At 39.2% G+C, this 20,212-nt stretch overlaps 1 non-coding gene and 1 pseudogene across 1 annotated transcript; one reads left to right on the plus strand and one right to left on the minus strand.

Annotated features, from left to right (window-relative positions):
• Positions 1–4,318: 4,318 nt before the first annotated feature.
• Positions 4,319–4,425, plus strand: LOC123454890. Its single transcript, XR_006633546.1, has one exon. It is a non-coding gene; the product is annotated as a U6 spliceosomal RNA (small nuclear RNA).
• Positions 4,426–8,778: 4,353 nt separating this feature from the next.
• On the minus strand, positions 8,779–19,357 carry LOC123454607 (annotated as a pseudogene).
• Between the last annotated feature and the right edge of the window lie 855 nt (positions 19,358–20,212).

Consider the following 20,212-nt stretch of genomic DNA (forward strand, 5'->3'; position numbering starts at 1 on the left):
GGGAAGTGGGGGGGGAGGGGTACCATGGTTTGTTGTCTGTAAGTATAGATGTTGTCAATAAAAACATAAATGTATACTAAAAATTAAAAAAAAGAAATTCAGGCTGGAGAGATGGCTTAGCGGTTAAGTGCTTGCATGTGAAGCCTAAGGACACCAGTTCGAGGCTCGGTTCCCCAGGTCCCATGTTAGCCAGATGCACAAGGGGGCGCACCCGTCTGGAGTTCGTTTGCAGAGGCTGGAAGCCCTGGCGCGCCCATTCTCTCTCTCTCCCTCTATCTGTCTTTCTCTCTGTGTCTGTCGCTCTCAAATAAATAAATAAATAATGACAAAAAAATTTTTTAAAAAAAAGAAATTCATGGAGATTAAACAGTGCACTATTCAATGATCAATGGGTCATTGAAGAAATCAAATAAGAAATCAACAAATTCATAGAATCAAATGATAATGATAATACAACATACCAAAGCCTTTGGGACACAATGAAGTTAGTCCGAAGAGGGAAATTCATAGCTCTAAGTGCCTATTTTAAGAAAGTAGAGAGTTCACAAACAAGTAATTGAATGATTCACTTTAGATAAAGAAAAACAGGGCAAACCAAAAATCAGTAGATGGGAAGAAATAATAGAGATTAGGGTAGAAAATAATGAAATAGAAACCAAAAAAAAAAAAAAAAAACCTAAAGAATCAATGACACAGAGTTGGTTATTTGAAAGGATAAACAAGATTAATAAAGCCTTAGCAAAATTGACCAGAAGAAAGAGAGAGAGGCAAAAATTAATAAAATTAGAGATGATATAGGCACCATTACAACAGACACCAAATAAATTCAGACAAGTATAGGACATAATTTAAGAATATTTATGCCCTTAGGTTTGAAAACCTGAAAGAAATGGATGATTTCCTTGATTCATATAACCTACCAAAATTAAATCAAGATGAGAGAAACCATATAAATAGACCTATAACAAGTATAGAGATGCAAGCAGTAATAAAAAGCCTACCAACTAAAAAAATCCCAGGCTCAGATGGATTCAGTGGTCAATTTTACCAGACCTTACTGGAAGAACTAACAGCACTGCTTCTCAAACTTTTCCATAGAATAGAAAAGGAAGAAATTCTACTGAACTCCTTGCATGAAGCCAGCACCATCCTCACACAAAAACTAGACAAAGAACAAAGACAGGACAAAGATAGAAAATTACAGACCAATCAACCTCACGAACATAGATGCAAAAATTCTGAACAGAATATTGGCAAACAGAATACAATATATTTCAAGGATTATTTGCCCTGACCTAATTGGCTTTATGCCAGGGAGGCAAGGATGGTTCAACACACACAAATTAGTAAATGTAATACATCATAAAAATGGTCTGAATGACAAAAATCACATGATCATCTCAATACATGCAGACAAGGTATTAGACAAAATCCAACATCCTTTCATTGTAAGAGTATTACAGAAACTGGGAATAGAAGGAACATATCTCAACAAAATAAAACCTATTTATGACAAACCCACAGCCAACATAATACTAAGTGGAGAAAAATGTGAAGCTTTTCCACTAAATTCAGGAACAAAACAAGAGTTTCCACTGTCCCCACTTTTATTTAATATAGTAGTGGAAGTCTTAGCTATAGCAATAAGGCAAGAAGCACTCATAAATGGAAAGAAATTGGAAAGGAAGAGACCAAATAATCACTATTTTCACAGGAAATGATTCTATACATTAAAGCCCGTAAAGACTCTACTAGCAAGCTCTTAGAGCTGATAAACACTTTTAGCAACCTAGCAGGATTCAAATAGATACACAGAAATCAGTAGCTTTCCTATATACTAAAAACAAACATGCAGAGGATGAAATCAGCGAATCTATCCCATTCACAATTGCCTCAAAAAAATAAAGTACCTTGGAATAAACTTAACTAAGGAAGTGAAGGATCTCTACAATGAGAACTTTAAAAGACTCAAGTGAGAAATTGCAGAAGATACAAGGAAATAAAGACATCACATGTTCTTGGATTGAAAGAATCAATATTATGAAAATGTCAATCTTTCCAAAAGCAATCTTCACATTTAATGCAATATCCATTAAAATTCCAATGGCATTCTTCACAGGAATAGAAAAAAAAATTCTAAAGTTCAATTGGAAGTACAAAAAAAGCTCAAATAGCCAAGTCGTTTTTGAGCAACAAAAATAAGACTGATGGTGTCCCCATACCCAATTTTAAGCTATATTACAAAGCCATAGTAACAAAAACAGCATGGTATTAGCACAAAGACAGACATGTAGATCAATGGAACAGAATAGAGGAGGCAGATGTTAACCCAAGCATCCATGGCCATCTGTTTTTTGACAAAAATGCTAAAAATATTCATTGGAGAAAAGACAGCCTCTTCAAAAATTGGTACTGGGAAAACTGGATATCTATATGTAAAAAAGATGAAAATAGATCCATGTCTTTCTTCATGAAAAAGGATCAAGTCCAAGTGGGTCAGGGACCTTAATATCAGACCTGAAAGTCTGAAATTGATAGAGGAAAAGGTAGAGGAAACTGTTCAACATATTGGCAGAGATAATGACTTTATGAATATAACTCCAATTGCTCAGCAAATAAAACCACTAATCAACTACTGGGATCTCATGAACTTACAAAGCTTTTGTACAGTAAAGGACACTGTGTATAGAGCAAAGAGACAACCTACAGAATGGGAGAAAATCTTTGCCAGCTATACATCTGACAGAGGAGTAATACCCAGAATACACAAAGAACTCAAAAACAGAACAATAAGAAATCAAACAACCCAATCAAAAAATGGGCTATGGAACTAAATAGAGAGTTCTCATTGGAAGATATACAGATGACATATAAACATCTAAAGAAGTGTTCTACATCCTTAGCTATTAGGGAAATGCAAATTAAATCTACCTTGAGATTCCATCTCTCTCTCATCAGAACAGCTCCCATCAAGAAAACAAATGACAATAAATGTTGGTGAGGATGTGGAAAAGGGGAAACATTCTACACTGCTGGTGGGAATGTAATCTGGTACACCCATTGTGGACATCAGTGTGGAGGTTCTTGAGATAGCTAAAAATAGATTTGCCATATGATCCAGCTATAAACACTCCTAGGCATATATCCTATTGATTCTTTTCACTACCCTAGAGGTACTTGCACAACCATGTTTATTGGTGCTCTATTCAAAATAGCTAGGGAATGGAACCAGCCTAGATGTCCATCCACAGAAGAATGAATAGTAAAGAGGTGTACATCTACACAATGGATTTCTATTCAGCTTTAATAAAATGAAATTATAAAATTTGCAGGGAAATGGATGGATATGGAAAGGATTATAGTAAGTGAGGTAACCCGGGCCCAGAATGCTAAACAACACGGGTTCTCTTTCCTGCATGGATCCTAGCTACAAATGTAAAGGCTTGTATGTGATCTGGGGCCAAAAATTAGTAGCAGAGGCCCATAAGCTAGAAAAAGGCTATAAGGCAGGGAGGAAAGGGAAAGTCTTAAGGAGATGTTATTGTATATATGTAAGTAGAAAAAAATGATTACAGGGAGGGAAATGGCATAAGTGAGGCAAGAGGAAAAGATTTTATAAAAGGAGGGTGGGGTGGGAGGTTCAATCAATGTTAAAGATATCCTGAATAAGACATAAGAAAATCTACTTTCTAGAATAATGGCATGTCCAAAGCCATAGATTTTTCCTAGAAAATTTTCAGTGCCAGGGATGAGTTACCTTCCAGTGAGTTGCTGGCCAGGCAGGTCCCTGTTGCCTCCAAAATATTATGGCTATTGCCAAGGTGTGAGAAAGAGAAAGAGATGGTAAGACCCTATTGCTGAAGACTTCCCATGCCTGAGCTGCATAGTCCCTGAGAAATAAAGCTGGTGCTGAGCAGAAAACCTTCTCCCTGTAGCCCAGCCAACTGAAAGCTGGAAAAAGCTGCAGTGTATACAGCCATATGGGAGACACAACTTACCAGTGGCAAAAGCAGTGGACATTGGAAGCCTCAAGTTTGGCCAGACAGGGCAAATGACTGAATGAGTGCAATAGTGGCATGTCTGCTCTGGGCGATACCAACTGCTCTCTGATTGGACTGAAGGCCCACTCTGGGAGGGAATGCATACCTGGTACTAAAAATCTAATCAAAACCTATGGCATGGGAGACTTAGGGGTATAAAGTCTGCTCTTGTCTGGATACATATGTTACTCTCAGCAAATTTCCCTGAAAGCACTACATTTAATGTTCATATACATATATCAATCCTACTCCCACTTCTGGTTAAAGAACCTTTGCTTGTGTTTGCTTCAGCAGCACATATACTAAAATTGGAATGTTACAGAAAAGATTATCATGGCCCCTGCGAAAGGATGATATGCAAATTCGTGAAGGGTTCCATATTTTTTCCAAAAGGCATTCTTCATAGAAATAGAAAAAAAAATCCAACAATTAATTTGGAATCACAAAAAATCTTCCAATATGTAAAACAATACTGAACAAAAAAAATAAAGCTGATGGTATCACCATACCCAATTTTAACCTATACTACAGAACCATAGTAACAAAAACAGCATGGTACTGGCACTAAAGCAGACATGTAGATCAATGGAACAGAACAGAGGACCCAGATGTAAATCCAGGTAGCTATAACCACCTGATATTCGATAAAAATACCAAGAATACTCATTGGAGAAAAGACAGCCTCTTCATCAAATGGTGCTAGGAAAACTGGGTATGTATCTGTAGAAGGATGAAAATAGATTCTTCTCTTTCTCTATGCATAAGAATTAAGTCCAAATGGAATAAATACCTGAACATCAGACCTGAAACTCTGAAACTGCTAGAGGAAAAAGTAGGGGAAACCCTTCAACATATTGGTCTTGGCAAAGGCTTTCTGAATACAACCCTAATTGCTCAGGCAATAAAACCACAGATTAATCACTAGGACCTCATGAAATTACAAAAATTTTGCACTGCAAAGGACACAGTGAAAAAAGCAAAGAGGTAACCTACGGAATGGGAAAACCTCTTCGCCAGCTATATATCTGTTAAAGGATTAATATCTAAGATATACAAAGAACTCAAAAAGTTAAATAATAAGGAATCAAACAAGCCAATCAAAAAATGGGCTATGGAGCTAAATAGAGAGTTCTCAAAGGAAGAAATACGAATGGCATATAAGCATCTAAAAAAATGTTCTACGTCACTAGCCATCAGGGAAATGCAGATTAAAACTACATTGAGGTTCCATCTCATTCCTGTCAGATTGGCTACCATCATGAAAACAAATGATTATAAGTGTTGGCCGGGATGTGGAAAAAGAGGAACCTTTCTACACTGCTGGTGGGAATGCAATCTGGCCCAGCCATTGTAGAAATCAGTGTGGAGGTTCTTAAAACAGCTAAAGATTGATCTACCATATGACCCAACTATAGGACTCCTAGGCATATATCCTAAGGACTCATCTCATTTCCTTAGAAGTACGTGCTCAATCATGTTTATTGCTGCTCAGTTTATAATAGCTGGGAAATGGAACCAGCCTAGATGTCCCTCAACTGATGAGTGGATAATGAAGATGTGGAACATTTATACAATGGAGTTCTACTCAGCAGTAAAGAAAACTGAAGTTATGGAATTTGCAGAAAAATAGATGGATCTGGAAAGGATTATACTAAGTGAGGTAACACAGGCCCAGAAAGTCAAGCACCACATGTTCTCCCTCACATGTGGATCCTAGCTACAAATGATTGGGCTTCAGCATGATAAAGAAAAAAACTCAGTAGCAGAGGCCATTAAGTTCAAAAGGTGATATAAAGGGAAGAGAAAGGAAGGGAGGAGGGCACTTAATAGGTTGCTATTGTACATATGTACGTAGAATGATTGAGACGGGGAGGAGATATGATCGAGAATGGAATTTCAAAGGGGATAGTGGTGGGGGAGGGTGGGTATTACCATGGGATATTTTTTATAATCATAGAAAATGTTAATAAAAATTGAGAAAAAAAGTATTTAAGATGCTTCTCTTTTCAGATGGCGATGACCACTGGGATGACCCAAATGGCAACATAGTGCTGAAAATGGATAGTGGAGCATCCAGCACTGAAACATTTCACACCCTCCAAGGCTCCTCGGGGTCCATTGTAGAAGAGGTGGCAGAAAGAATGTAAGAGTCAAAGAACTTACATACAACTGTCCAGACAGAATTTGGCCTCAATATTCAAGATCTCTAAGTTCCTAGCAACAGCTACACATGACCCTCATGATAGGAGAAAAAGATGACAACATCAAATTAAAAGAGAAGCTAATGGAGAAAGGGAGGGGGTATGATGGAGAGCAGAGTTATAAAGGGAAAAGTGGGGGGGAGGAATACCACCATTTGTTGTTTGTAAGTATAGAAGTTGTCAATAAATTATATATATATATTTTAAGAAAACTATTCCATACTACAGAAATTTAAATAATGGTGCTATGTTGATGTTTTTATATTTATGTTTTTTGCAAGTGAAAAACTGTTAATTTATTGATTCAATCAAAGTTTTTAAAAAATCCCCAATACATACAGTTCAGGGTTGAGTATCATGGTTGTAGCACATTGTTGCATCTTCACACAAAAGTATGCATCTGTATAATCCCATCACAATTCTCCAGCCTCTACAGTTTTATCTTGGGACATTTGCTTCAATACATATTCCCACAGTGCAAAATTTATGTCATTTCTAGCCTCCTTGCCACCTCCCGTCCTTACCTCCCCAACTTTGGGGTTACTGTTTAAAGGCATTTCACCCTTCAGTTTTAATTTATTAAGCTCCCTGACACCCAGGTTCTTGAGTGCTTGTGAAACCTGCCTTGGCTTTCCTAAAGGACTAGCATTGAACAACTACCTCTTCCAGCTCCTATCCACTCATATAGGTGCAGGAGGGAGACTGTTCTCACTGTGGTCTCTGTGCAGGTTTCCCACACAGCCCTCTAAATCAATCATTTAATCTGTACTGGTTTTAAAGGAACTGTTAACTAGGCTTTTTTAAATTTATCTCAATGCATATATAAAAACTCTTCTTACCATTCCAAAGTAGCTCTGCTTTCCACTGAGGCAACCCAGTACCTGGAGAACCTAAGCCATTTCCCTGAGTAGGCACAGACCTACAGGCCCTTGGTACCAATGCTGGGCCTTATGACCACCTTTCAAGTGTCCTTAGACCTCCCCAGGGCACACCCTAAAACACGAGTTTCATGTCTCAAGAAGTGTATTCCCTGAAGATCTACCTTCATAACATTGTTCTTATTGGTTCTTGTCTTTCACCCACCCTCCCCCCTGGTACTCTCTGGCCTCCAGGATGCTGAGTTCTTGGTTTCCTCTAAGCAGTCTTGACACCAAAGTCCCCTTTGCAAAGAGGCATATGGCCTAAGCTTGGTGGACATGTGCATGGTAAGAGAAGTTCTATGAGGAAGTCTGACTGAGCATCTGCCATCAGATCTGAATGTGTCCAGGCTCATCTGCTCATCCACAACAAGCCCCAGCAACACCGGCTCTCACTATGCAGGCAATGGCTTCTCTCAGCTAGTCACCAACCACAGGGGCAGGACAGGAGCAGGCTCAGCTGATAGGAACCTGTAGAGAGTGAACATGCAATCACTTCATTAGTTCTACTCTCACCACGGCTTTCCTAGCAAGGCAACCTTTCAATCAGTCACACTCTGTGTGGCCATCAGCAGTGAAACACTGACCTGGGTACAGCCCAAGAGTCTCTGCTCTCACCCCACCAGGTCTACAGTTTTGAACACAGGCAGTATCCAAGATGACAGTGAAACACTACCCTGTTCCCCACTTTTTTTGCTTTTCACCAGGACATTATTAAGTCCTTGTCATGGGTACTTTTAACCTGCTATCAGGTAATGAAGCAAACAAATGAAAATTATTGAGATGAGTTTAGAAATAATATACTTACTGAAAAGTATACTGGGTATTTAAACTTATCAGTTTAGTCTAAATAAAAACTGACTCCCACCCCTACACCCCCCCACACACACACATATTTACATTCTCCAAACTCAGGTAGACACTAAAATCTGAAGAGAGCTGGGTCCAGGTCCACTGGACCCAAAGTAAATTTAGAGACAGGTAAAAGAAGTCTGGACTAGACTCATCTTAGCTTGGGAAAGGACAGCCTAGATGTCAAGTCCAGATCAAGAAGGGATTAAGCACTTCAAACCCAGGTATGTTCCACGCCAAAGGCATGGAGCAAGGTCAACTACAGGTGCCTGAAAAGTGAGTCAGATGCTTCACAAGGAAGGGCTCCTGCTGGGCCACAGCTGTGGCTACAGACCCAAGGATAACAGGCTGGCTGTGCTGGTCCTCAAAAAGTGGGATCCATAGAGAGAGGGCTGGAGGCACATGGACATATTCTCCTCCACAGATGCTTTTCCTGGCACTGGAGGACCCAAGACAAAGGAGGAGTTACTGCTCTTCCCAGACCCTCCAGGTGACTCCAGCGCCTGGTCCACTGGGCAACTTAAAAAGAGGAGAAGGGAAGGGAAAGATGTGAGAGATTCAGGGGGAGTCAGGAAGAAAGGGGCAGGAAGACACTCAGCGGCACCTATTTCTCTGACAACCGAGAGTCCAGGCTGCCTGGGATAATCCCAAACACTTGAGCTTTGCTGCCTGACATGTTAGTATAGGTTCTGATTTTTCAGGTGGCATAAATGTGTATATGGATACATAGAATATGTGATGCAGGTATGCAGGTCTGGTATAAGAACCTTAGCTGAATGCATTTCCTGGCTTTGGGATCTTCCTTTTCAATCTGTCAGTCCAAACCAAACTCCACATATCCAAGCTGTGATCATACATATCTGATAGTCCACAAGGAGCTCTGGACCCTTGAAGAACCTCGAGGCCACACAGACATCGTACTCCTGAGCAGGTGACAGAACTCTGCCAGGCCTCCACCTATGAGCTGCAGCTTGTTTTGTTGGTGATCTGTCATGACATTGTGTGGGTTCACATCCCTGTGCACAATTCCCTTGCTGTGGCAGTAATCCAGAGCCTTAAGTAGTTTATGCATATAAAACCGCCTATCAAAGTCTGTCAGGATCTGGCAGTCCTTTACAGGGTCAATCAGCTTAATGACATGTGTTCTACCACGAAGGTTCTCCAGAATCTTAACCGCTCTCATTTTACCTTATTTTTCTTCACTGGCTTGAGAATTTCCACAACCACTCTCTCATTGTTGGCACTGTTAGTGACCTCAAATACTTCACTGTACTTTCCCCTACCAAGTTTCCCAACCAGGTGGGAATCCTATCGATTACCACAGCTCAGGAGGTGGGCTCCACAGGCCCAGGAGTGCTAGGAAAGAGGCCACGGCTGCAAAGCGCTGTATGGATTTTAACAGTTGTGCTAAGATATATTTCTATGGGATTTTTTTTTCTATCAAAAATATCTTGATTTCCAGGTAAGATGGCAGTGTAGGTACCATGCCAAAGCAGGCTGGGGGAAAAAAGACAAAAAAAAAAAAAAAAAACTCAGCAAAATACACACTTTTACTAAAAAGTGAGGTGTATAGGAAATTGAAACAGCAGCTGAGAAGTAGGAGAGATCCAGAGCATCCAGAGCCCGCACAGGCTGGCAAAAGCAGCCCCATCAGGTCTGCTGACGGCGGCAGCAACAGTGCACGAGAAAGCTGCTAGGCACGGATTGAAATGCAGGAAAAGCCAGGTGAGGGGAGTGTCCACTCACACCAGCGCTCTCCACAACTCAAGAAACGTGAAGGGAGAGTGGCAGTGAACAATGGAGGAGCAGATCACAAGGTAGAAGAACACATGGAACAGTGAGAGAATCAGAGCAGCTGCAGCTCCCTCTCCTCCCCCACTGCATATGCCCAGCTCCATTGAACAGAGCAGTGGTCCTGGCCCAGTCACCAGGCACACCAACTTCAGCCAAGAGAGGGACCCAAGCAGGAGCAGAGTCCTGCAGCCACATCAGCAGCTCTGGCACTGGCAACAGCAGCCCCAGGAGCAGCAGATCCAGTAGTGGCAGCTTCAGCAGCAGCAGCGACTGATCCAGCAGCAACAGCTTCAGAGGGAGCAGCAGCAGCAGCAGCGGTGGCTCCAGCAGTGGCAGCTACAGCAGCAGTAGTAGTGGTTCCAGCACTGGGGGTGCCCATCTGCAGGGTCACAGTTGCCAGGCTCAGTATGCCCCACAGGAAAAGCCACTGCCCAGCTCCATAAAACAGAACAGCAGCCCAACGACCCAGCCAGCAACTTGACTGAGACCAAAATCGTCAAAAGTAACTGGGATTGCACCAGGGAAGGGTCTCACTTGGTCACAAGCTGACTTGGATCCCTGAACAGACCAGAAATCTTAACCTCTGTGTTGATAGAGGATCTGGTTGTTATAATAACTTCGCTTGCATAAATATTTGGTGCTGATTTGATTGAATGTGTACAGTGTTTAGTTAAATTTTAGAATCTACCTGTATTTTATTCCACTCAGCCTACTTGAATACTCCCATAGCAGAGAAACTCAAACCCTAGGAACACCTTTGTAGATACTCTGAGAGCCTTACGAGCCACACCTAACACCTTAAGCTCCTATCCGGAAGATATATAACATCAAATCAATTGATACAGCTAAGAATACTTAGCTAGCTAGAAAATCTTAACTTAATCCAAGATGAAAAAATATATACATTATAACACAAGAAACACTAAAAAGCAAGACAATATAAATCCACCTAACAGCATTAATGCATCAGAAATGACCTCCAGTGAGAACAAGTTAGAGGAAATGCCTGAGAAAGATTTCAAAAGAATGATTGTAAATATGTTCAAAGAAGTCAAAGAACAAATCAAAGGAATCAAAGAGGAAATCAAAGAAGACACAAGACACCAGTTTAATGAAATAAAGAAGGCAATACAAGTCATAAATAAAGAAATGTAAATAATAAAGAAAAACCAGTCAGAATTACTAGCAATAAAGAACACAGTTAATGAAATAAAAAACTGTGTAGAAAATCTCACAGCTAGAATGGATGAAGGAGAGGACAGAATATCTAAGCTAGAAGACCAGGTGGCAGATCTAATACAGTCCAACAAAGAGAAAGACAAATGTATAGAAAAGAATGAGTGGAAATTTCAAGATATTCAGGACACAAAGAAAAGATCAAACATAAGAATTAGGGCATAGTAGAAGGAGAAGAATTCCACTCCAAAGGCATAGTAGGCGTCTTGAACAAAATCATGGAAGAAAACTTCCCCCAAATTGGGAAAGAGGTTCCAATGAAGATACAAGAAGCTTTTAGAACAACAAACAGACAAAGTCTGGAAAGAACCACTCCTTGCCATGTTATAATTAAACTACTAAACACACAAACCAAAGAACATATATTGAAAGCATTTAGAGAGAAAAATCAAGTTACCTACAAAGGCAAGCCCATCAGGATCACAGCAGATAATTCAACACAAACTTTAAAAGCCAGAAGGGCTTGGAGTGATATATTCCAAGTTCTGAAAGATAACAACTGTCAACCAAGGTTACATTATCCTGCAAAGCTATCCATTCAAATAGACGGAGAAATAAGGGCATTCCATGACAAAAGCAGGTTAAAGGAGTACTTGAAGACAAAACCAGCTGTACAGAAAATACTTGATAGAATCCTCCATGCTGAAGAAAAGGAAAAGTGCATATATAAGGAACCTGTAAAAAACAAGCAATACTCAAATACTAGTCAACACAAGAGAGCAAAGGTAGAACCAGAACCACACAAAAAAATGGCAAACATAAATATACACCTTTCAGTAATATCTCTTAATATCAATGGCCTCAATGCCCCAACCAAAAGACATAGGTTTGCAGACTGGGTTAAAAAGCAGGATTCTACAATTTGTTGTCTCCAAGAAACTCACCTTTCTACAAAGGATAGACATTATCTTATTGGTGAAAGGTTGGATAACAGTGTTTCAAGCAAATGGGCCTAGAAAAAAAGCAGGGGTTGCTACCCTAATATGTGACAAGGTAGATTTCAGTCCAACGTTAGTCAAGAAAGATAAGGAAGGTCACTTTATATTGATTAGGGGCACAGTCCAACAGGAGGACATTACAATCCTAAACAAATATGCACCTAACATGGGGGCTCTCAAATTCATCAAACAAACACTATTACAACTAAGGTCACAGATATCACCAAAAACAGTGGTGGTGGGTGACTTTAACACCCCACTCTCATCAATTGACAGGTCATCCTGAGAAAAAATAAACAGAGAGGCATCTGGAATTAATGAGGATATAGAAGGAATGGACCTAACAGGTATATACAGGACATTTTATCCAAATGCTACAGAATATACATTCTTTTCAGCAGCACATGGAACATTCTCTAAAATAGACCATATATTAGGACACAAAGCAAATCTTAACAAACTCAGGATAATTGAAATAATTCGTTGCATTTTATCTGACCACAATGGAATTAAACTACAAATCAGTAGCAAGAAAGGCTATAGAGCTTACACAAAATCATGGAAACTATAAACTACTGCTAAATGATGAATGGGTCAATAAAGAAATCAAGAAGGAAATCAAAAAATTTATAGAGTCAAACGATAATGAGAACGCAACATACCAAAATCTCTGGGACACAATGAAGGCAGTTCTAAGAGGTAAATTTATAGCCTTAAGTGCCTATGTTAAGAAATTAGAAAGGTCACAAGTAAACAACCTAATGTTTCACCTTAAAGCCTTGGAAAAAGAAGAACAAGATAAACCAAAATCAGTAGACAGGAAGAAATAAAAAAGATTTGGGCAGAAATCGAAAGGATAAACAAGATTGATAAAGCCTTAGCAAATCTGACCTAAAGAAAGAGAGAAGAGACACAAATTAATAAAATCAGAGATGAAAAATGTAATATCACAACAGATTCCAGAGAAATTCAAAAAATCATAGGGACATACTATACAAGCATATACTCCACAAAGTATGAAAATCTTGAAGAAATGGATGATTTCCTTGGTTTATATAACCTACCTAAATTAAATCAAGATGAGATTAATCACTTAAATAGACCTATAACAAGCATGGAAATCTGAACAGTTATCAATTCTCCCAACTAAAAAAAGCCCAGGCCCAGATGGATTCACTGCTGAATTTTCCCTGACCTTCAAGGAAGAGCTAACACCATTGTTTCTTAAGCTTTTCCAGGAAATAGAAAAAGAAGGAATTCTACCAAACACTTCTATGAAGCCAGCATCATCCTGATACCAAAACCAGGCAATGATTGAACAAAAAAAGAAAATTACAGACCAATCTCCCTCATGAACATAGACCCAAAAATTCTCAACAAAATATTGGCAAACAGAATACAAGAATATTTCAAAAAGATCATTCACCCTGACCAAATAGGCTTTATCCCAGAGATGCAGGGATGGTTCAATATATGCAAATCTATAAATATAATACATTACATAAATGAGTTGAAAGACAAAAATCACATCATCATCTCATTAGATGCAAAGAAAGCGTTTGACAAAATCCAACATCCCTTTATGATAAAAGTCCTACAGAGACTTGGAATAGAAGGAACATATCTCAATATAATAAAAGCTATTTATGACAAGCCTACAGCCAACATAATACTAAATGGGGAAAAACTGGAAGCTTTTCCACTAAAATCAGGAACAAGACAAGGGTTTCCACTGTCCCCACTTTTATTTAATATAGTTCTGGAAATCTTAGCCATAGAAATAAGGCAAGAGACACGCATAAAAGGGATACAAATTGGAGAGGAAGAGATCAATTTATCATTATTTGCAGATGACATGATTCTATATAAAGGACCCTAAAAACTCTACTAGCAAACTGTTAGAGCTGATAAAAACCTACAGCCATGTAGCAGGATACAAATAAATACACAGAAATCAGTAGCCTTCATATATGCTAACAACAAACACACAGAGGATGAAATCAGAGAATCACTCCCACTCAGAACTGCATCAAAAAAATAAATAAATAAATGAAGTACCTTGTAATAAACCTAACCTAGGAAGTAAAGAATCTACAATGAGAACTTTACAAGACTCAAGAAGAAATTGCAGAAGACACTATAAAGTGGAGAAACATCCCTTGTTCCTGGGTTAAAAGAATCAATATTGTGAAAATGGCAATCTTACCAAAAGCAATCTACACATTTAATGCAATCCCTATCAAATTTCCAAAGGCATTCTTCATGGAAATAGAAAAAAACAATCCAAAAATTCATTTGGGATCACAAAAAACCTCAAATATCAAAAATATTACTGAGCAACAAAAATAATGCTGGTGGTATCACCATGCCTGATTTTAACCTATACTGCAGAGCCATAGGAACAAAAACAGCATGGTACTGGCACAAAAAAAGACATGTAGATCAATGGAAAAAAAAATAGAGGTCCCAGATGTAAATCCAGGTAGCTATAGCCACCTGATATTCAATAAAAGTGCCAAAAATACTCATTGGAGAAAAGACAGCCTCTTCGGCAAATGGTGTTGGGAAAACTGGATATCTGTAGAAGGATGAAAATAGACTCTTCTCTCTCATCATGCACAAGAATTAAGTCCAGGGCTGGAGAGATGGCTTAGCAGTTAAGCACTTGCCTGTGAAGCCTAAGGACCCCGGTTCAAGGCTCACTTCCCCAGGTCCCACGTTAGCCAGATGCACAAGGGGGCGCACATGTCTGGAGATCGTTTGCAGAGGCTGGAAGCCCTGGCGCGCCCATTCTCTCTCTCTCCCTCTATCTGTCTTTCTCTCTGTGTCTGTCGCTCCCAAATAAATAAATAAATAATTTAAAAAAAAAAAAAGAATTAAGTCCAAATGGATTAAAGACCTTAACATCAGACCTGAAACTCTGAAACTGCTAGAAGAAAAAGTAGAGGAAACACTTCAACATATTGATCTTGGCATACTTTCTGAATACTACCCCAGTTGCTCAGGCAATAAAACCACAGATTAATCACTGGGACCTCATGAAATTACAAAGATTTTTCACTGCAAAGGACACAGTGAAAAAAGCAAAGAGGTAACCTACAGAATGGGAAAACCTCTTTGCCAGCTATATATCTGTTAAAGGATTAATATCTAAGATATACAAAGAACTCAAAAAGTTAAATAATAAGGAATCAAACAAGCCAATCAAAAAATGGGCTATGGAGCTAAATAGAGCATTCTCAAATGAAGAAATACGAATGGCATATAAGCATCTAAAATATGTTCTACATCACTAGTCATCTGGGAAAAGCATATTAAAACTACATTGAGATTCCATCTCACTGCTGTCAGATTGGCTACCATCATGAAAACAAATGATTATAAATGCTGGTGGGGATGTGGAAAAAGAGGAACCCTTCTACACTGCTGGTGGGAATGTAATCTGGTCCAGCCATTGTAGAAATCACTGTAGAGATTCCTGAAACAGTTAATAATTGATCTACCATATGGCCCAGCTATAGGACTCCTAGGCATATATCCTAAGGACTCATCTTATTTCCTTAGAAGTACATGCTCAGCCATGTTTATTGCTGCTCAATTTATAGTAGCTGGGAAATGGAACCAGCCTAGATGTCCCTCAACTGATGAGTGGATAATGAAGATGTGGAACATTTATACAATGGAGTTCTACTCAGTGGTAAAGAAAAATGAAGTTATGAAATTTGCAGAAAAATGGATTGTTCTGGAAAGGATTATACTAAGTGAGGTAACACAGGCCCAGAAAGTCAAGCACCACATGTTCTCCCTCACATGTGGATCCTAGCTACAGATGATTGGGCTTCTGAGTGAGAAGAAAAAAGTTGACAAATTTGTCTTCTGCATGCTGGTTTCATTGACTATATTTGTGAGATTCTTCTACTCAGGGCATCTATATGCCAGAAATTAGGTAACTATTATTCTTGTAAGGTTTATTTTTGTTACCACTTTCAATACTGTGTCTTCAGAGGGCATTTGAAGATACAAACACTTTGGGATGAGTAAAAAACAGTTTATGCTATTTTAATGTGAATTATGGAAATAGAATATGATGCAAGAACATATAACATATGAGAAGCAAGCTATATATCATATAATTTTTTTAAATTTTTATTTATTTATTTGAGAGCGACAGAGAGAGAGGCAGAGAGAGAGAGAGGCAGAGAGAGAAAGAGGCAGAGAGAGAGAGAGAGAGAGAGAGAGAGAGAGGGAGAGGGAGAGAATGGGCACGCCAGGCCTCCAGCCACTGCAAATGAACTCCAGACGCATGCGCCCCCTTGTGCATCTGGCTAACGTGGGTACTGGGGAATCAAGCCTCGAACAGTGGTCCTTAGGCTTCACAGGCAAGCGCTTAACCACTAAGCCATCTCTTCAGCCCATCATATAATTTTTGTGGAAAAGTATGTAAATTTATTTATGAATATGTATGAAAAGGGAAAATGCAAATGCTGGGAACTCTACTGGTTGTAATAATTTTCATGAGCACTTACTGTACAAATATACTATTGAATATGTAAATGTGTCGTGTATAATTATTTCTGAAAAAACACTAGAATTCTATTTTTATTCACCTTCTAATTAGAAGGTATATCAACATTTACTGAGCCGAATGTGGTGGCTAATGCCTGCAATAACAGCCATTTGGAGCCTGTGACAAGAGAAATATGAAGATTTCTTTGAGGCCATCCTAAGCCTTAAAGTGTGAATTCAAGGCCCTTTCTAAAAAAAAAAAAAAAAAAGTGTAATCTACCTATATAATTATTTTTCCATAAGAGTGCATTTTCTCTTACAAAGGCTTCTGCTATTCATGATAAATTTAATATATGAGCATACTGCAATTTGATCACAATCTGCTCCCATTACTTCCTATTGTCCCCCATGCCCATTTCACTGAGGATCATCCTATTTCAATCATGTCCTATGTGTGTTTTGATGTCTTTCTTTCAGCCCACCTTCTTCACCTATGTCAGGTTGTTTATATTCTCAGCATTGTGCAGGTAGCAACAGTACACAGCAGCTCTGAGGACATGGATGCCCTGGTCACTTCCTGTCTCTTGGATAGACAGTGAGCCGATGCCCTTCTCCTCACCTTTCACTCTTACGTTCCCTCCACTCTATGCTGCTTAGAAGACATTACAGAGATGTGTTATTTAGTGCTGAACTCTCCACAAACTCTTTTCCTCACCAATTTGACTAGGTTTTGTCTCCTTAGTATCCACAGCCACATCAAAAAGGAAGTTTCTTTTACTAAACTTTTTAATTTTTGTTTATTTATTTGTGAGAGAGAGAAGGAGAGCCTCCAGTCTCTGCAAAGGAAGTCCAGACACATGATTCGCCTTGAACATCTGACTTATGTGGGTCCTGGGGAATATAAGCTGGGCCCCTTGGCCCTCAAAAGGAAGTTTCTCTGGATAACAGTGAGAGCAACATTAATACTCTTTCCACTACCTCCTTCCCAATGTTCCCCAATCACTTGTAGATTGAGACAGATATCTCATCCAGAGAGAAGACTCAACTGGAAATATTCTCTTAGCACACTGATGAGTGGTAGGTGTAGACAGTTGTGAATTTCACCTACAAAAAGAGGATGTTCTGACCTAAAGTAACAGCAACACTAATATATGGAAAGAAATGTGAATATACAGAGGGCAATTTGATGGGCACAGCATTTCTATTTAGCCAATGAACTATGTCATTTCCCCTCCCCAAGCAAGGGTCTCTGAGCTTCCGTGCCATGTGCTTTTGACTTGGTTTTCGATCTCAGATGTGGACTCTAAACCATGGACTCTAAACACAAGTACAATTGGAGAGTAATAGGTTACCCTGACCGGCCACTATGGCACCAGCAGCGCAGCTTGCCGGGCTGGCCATTTGTGTAGTTCCAGGGTAGACTGCTGATTAGGACTATTGATGACCTTGGTCTCTCCCAGAATCTTACAGAGCACTTTCAAGCACTATGGCAGCTAGGAAGCAGGTGTAAAGTTTTTGTTCTCTTTGCATTTATCTCACTGTTCTACCCCCAAAGTAAAGTTTATCTCCAAGTTGTTTTTTTTTTAACTTTGAAGTCACAGTTACTCTTAAGTCAATAATTTAGATAGAACAATTATCCATCAATCCTAGGCATTCCTTATCTCCACATCCCCAGTGCTAGGATTGCATGTGGAATCCACCCAAAGAGGCTTTAACATGGGCACTAGGGATAAAATTCAGGCCATATTGCTTGTATGCCAAGTAAACTCCCCCTTAATGATGCCCCTTCCCCTTATTGTTTTCTAAACCTCCTGCCCTCTCTTTTCATATATTCTCTAAACTCTTAGCTGAGTATATCTTTTGGATACCATGAACTTTAGGAAAAGAAGGAAGTAGAAAGGACACTTTGAGAGTAGACTCATATTTCACATTCAAAGACCATTAATATTCCTGGAAAATTTTTAGAAGTTACATTTGAGGAATACCACTTATTGCCTTTCTCTCTCTCTCTCTTTCTGTTACCCATCCCCCTCTCTCTTTGTATTCTAATGTCTTCAATTTCTCAGAGAACTGCTGTGGATTGAATAATATAATAACATGGAGGCTAAGGAAATGTGAGGTACAACTTTGCAGATGTCACTGGGAAATTACAAGTGGTAACAAAAGGAAGGAGGAGGAGAAATCAGGTTTAACCACTTTCATCATACAACAATAGACACAGGTTGAGTTCCTGTGTAATCTGCACCCATCTCAAATGAAAGGTGACATATGCCCTCTGCATATTTTCTGATACTTTGGTGTAATGTGTCTGTAAATAGAGTTAGGTTACTTATGATGTTTGAGATTTGTTGAACAGTTATAGATCTGTGTTTTCTCTCATCTTTAAAAATCGGCAAGTTTTTCCTCTCTGTACATAATGCCTCCTCATGACTCTTGATCCCTTCATTGTTGGGAACTTCATTATACTACAAGTTAGAGCTTGGAAGAAACATACTTCCTTGACTTTTTCTTGTATGGTTAAATTTAGTAGAATACTAATTTACATTCCATCTCTTATCATCCCACCTTTCATGTGACTGTCTATTAATATTGGACTTTTACCTTCAACACCTTTAGGTATTTTCTAAATTTTTATCACATTTGTAGTTACTCAATTCAATGGAAACTTCCAGTACCTCGCACATGGTCACCCCAGCATGTTCTGTCACCTTCAAGTCCCTCGTAATCATGAAAGTGATGCTACAGTAAGCTGCTGTTTTACTACACCAGCGCTCATTTCCTGATTGCTTTCTGAGGTCCAGTGAAGGTGTGTCTCTGGGACCTTGTGCATCAATGATTAAATTTTGTATAGAGATTTTATCATAGGACCACATAGTCCAATTAGACTGCATACTTCCTGTGAAGAGACCAGTTTCCCAGATGACACTCTTTTCCAGTTCTTTCAGGGAAAGCTGTCCGTGTCCATGCACTCACAGCCGTTTCCCTCAGCATCGTGTCCTGTGGCTCCTAGGGAGAAACTTATCACTCACTTGCAGTTGTTTCTGGTAATTAGTACAAAACACAAAGTTGTTGAAAGTTATTTTTACTTCCCCAATTAGGCACTCACACTGTTGCATCAGGTAATTGGAAAATCACAGCTCTGGAGGGAGGTGAGGTCAGAGGACTTCACATTATCTCTTAGAAAGTTTTTTTTTTTTTCTCTTTCTACTTCACTAATCCTCAACGTATATTATTTTTTCTATACTGACAAATGTCAGAATATCGGTGACTATATAACATTCATAAGACAGAGCCACGGAAGTAAGTGACCTCTGTGTCAGGACAGTAAAATGCAGATCCTAGAAGGGGACATTTTCAACATACATGATAGTGTCTCACTGACAGAAGGCCCACACGTAGTCCAGTATGAGCTCAACATGTGGACTGAAGTTGCAGGTAAGCATGATGTGATGGTCCTGTGTACAATATGGTGTTGGCATGTAAGGAAATATGAAGTGTATTGTGAGTTACTTCATGAGATCATTCTGTAGTTAGGATTTCCATCCTCTTTACAGGGATGGGTGGAGAAGTGAGTCATAGGATTATGAACTCTGGTGGGAGATCATGGGCAGACAGACACTAGATGCTGAAATGCCCACTACTGGAATTTATATATTCATGACTCCAACTTTGAACCATTCATGTAATTAGCAGGGTTATGATTATCTCTGTAGACACCTATTATCAGC

Source organism: Jaculus jaculus, chromosome 14 (assembly GCF_020740685.1).
Source record: "Jaculus jaculus isolate mJacJac1 chromosome 14, mJacJac1.mat.Y.cur, whole genome shotgun sequence".
NCBI lineage: Eukaryota > Metazoa > Chordata > Mammalia > Rodentia > Dipodidae > Jaculus > Jaculus jaculus.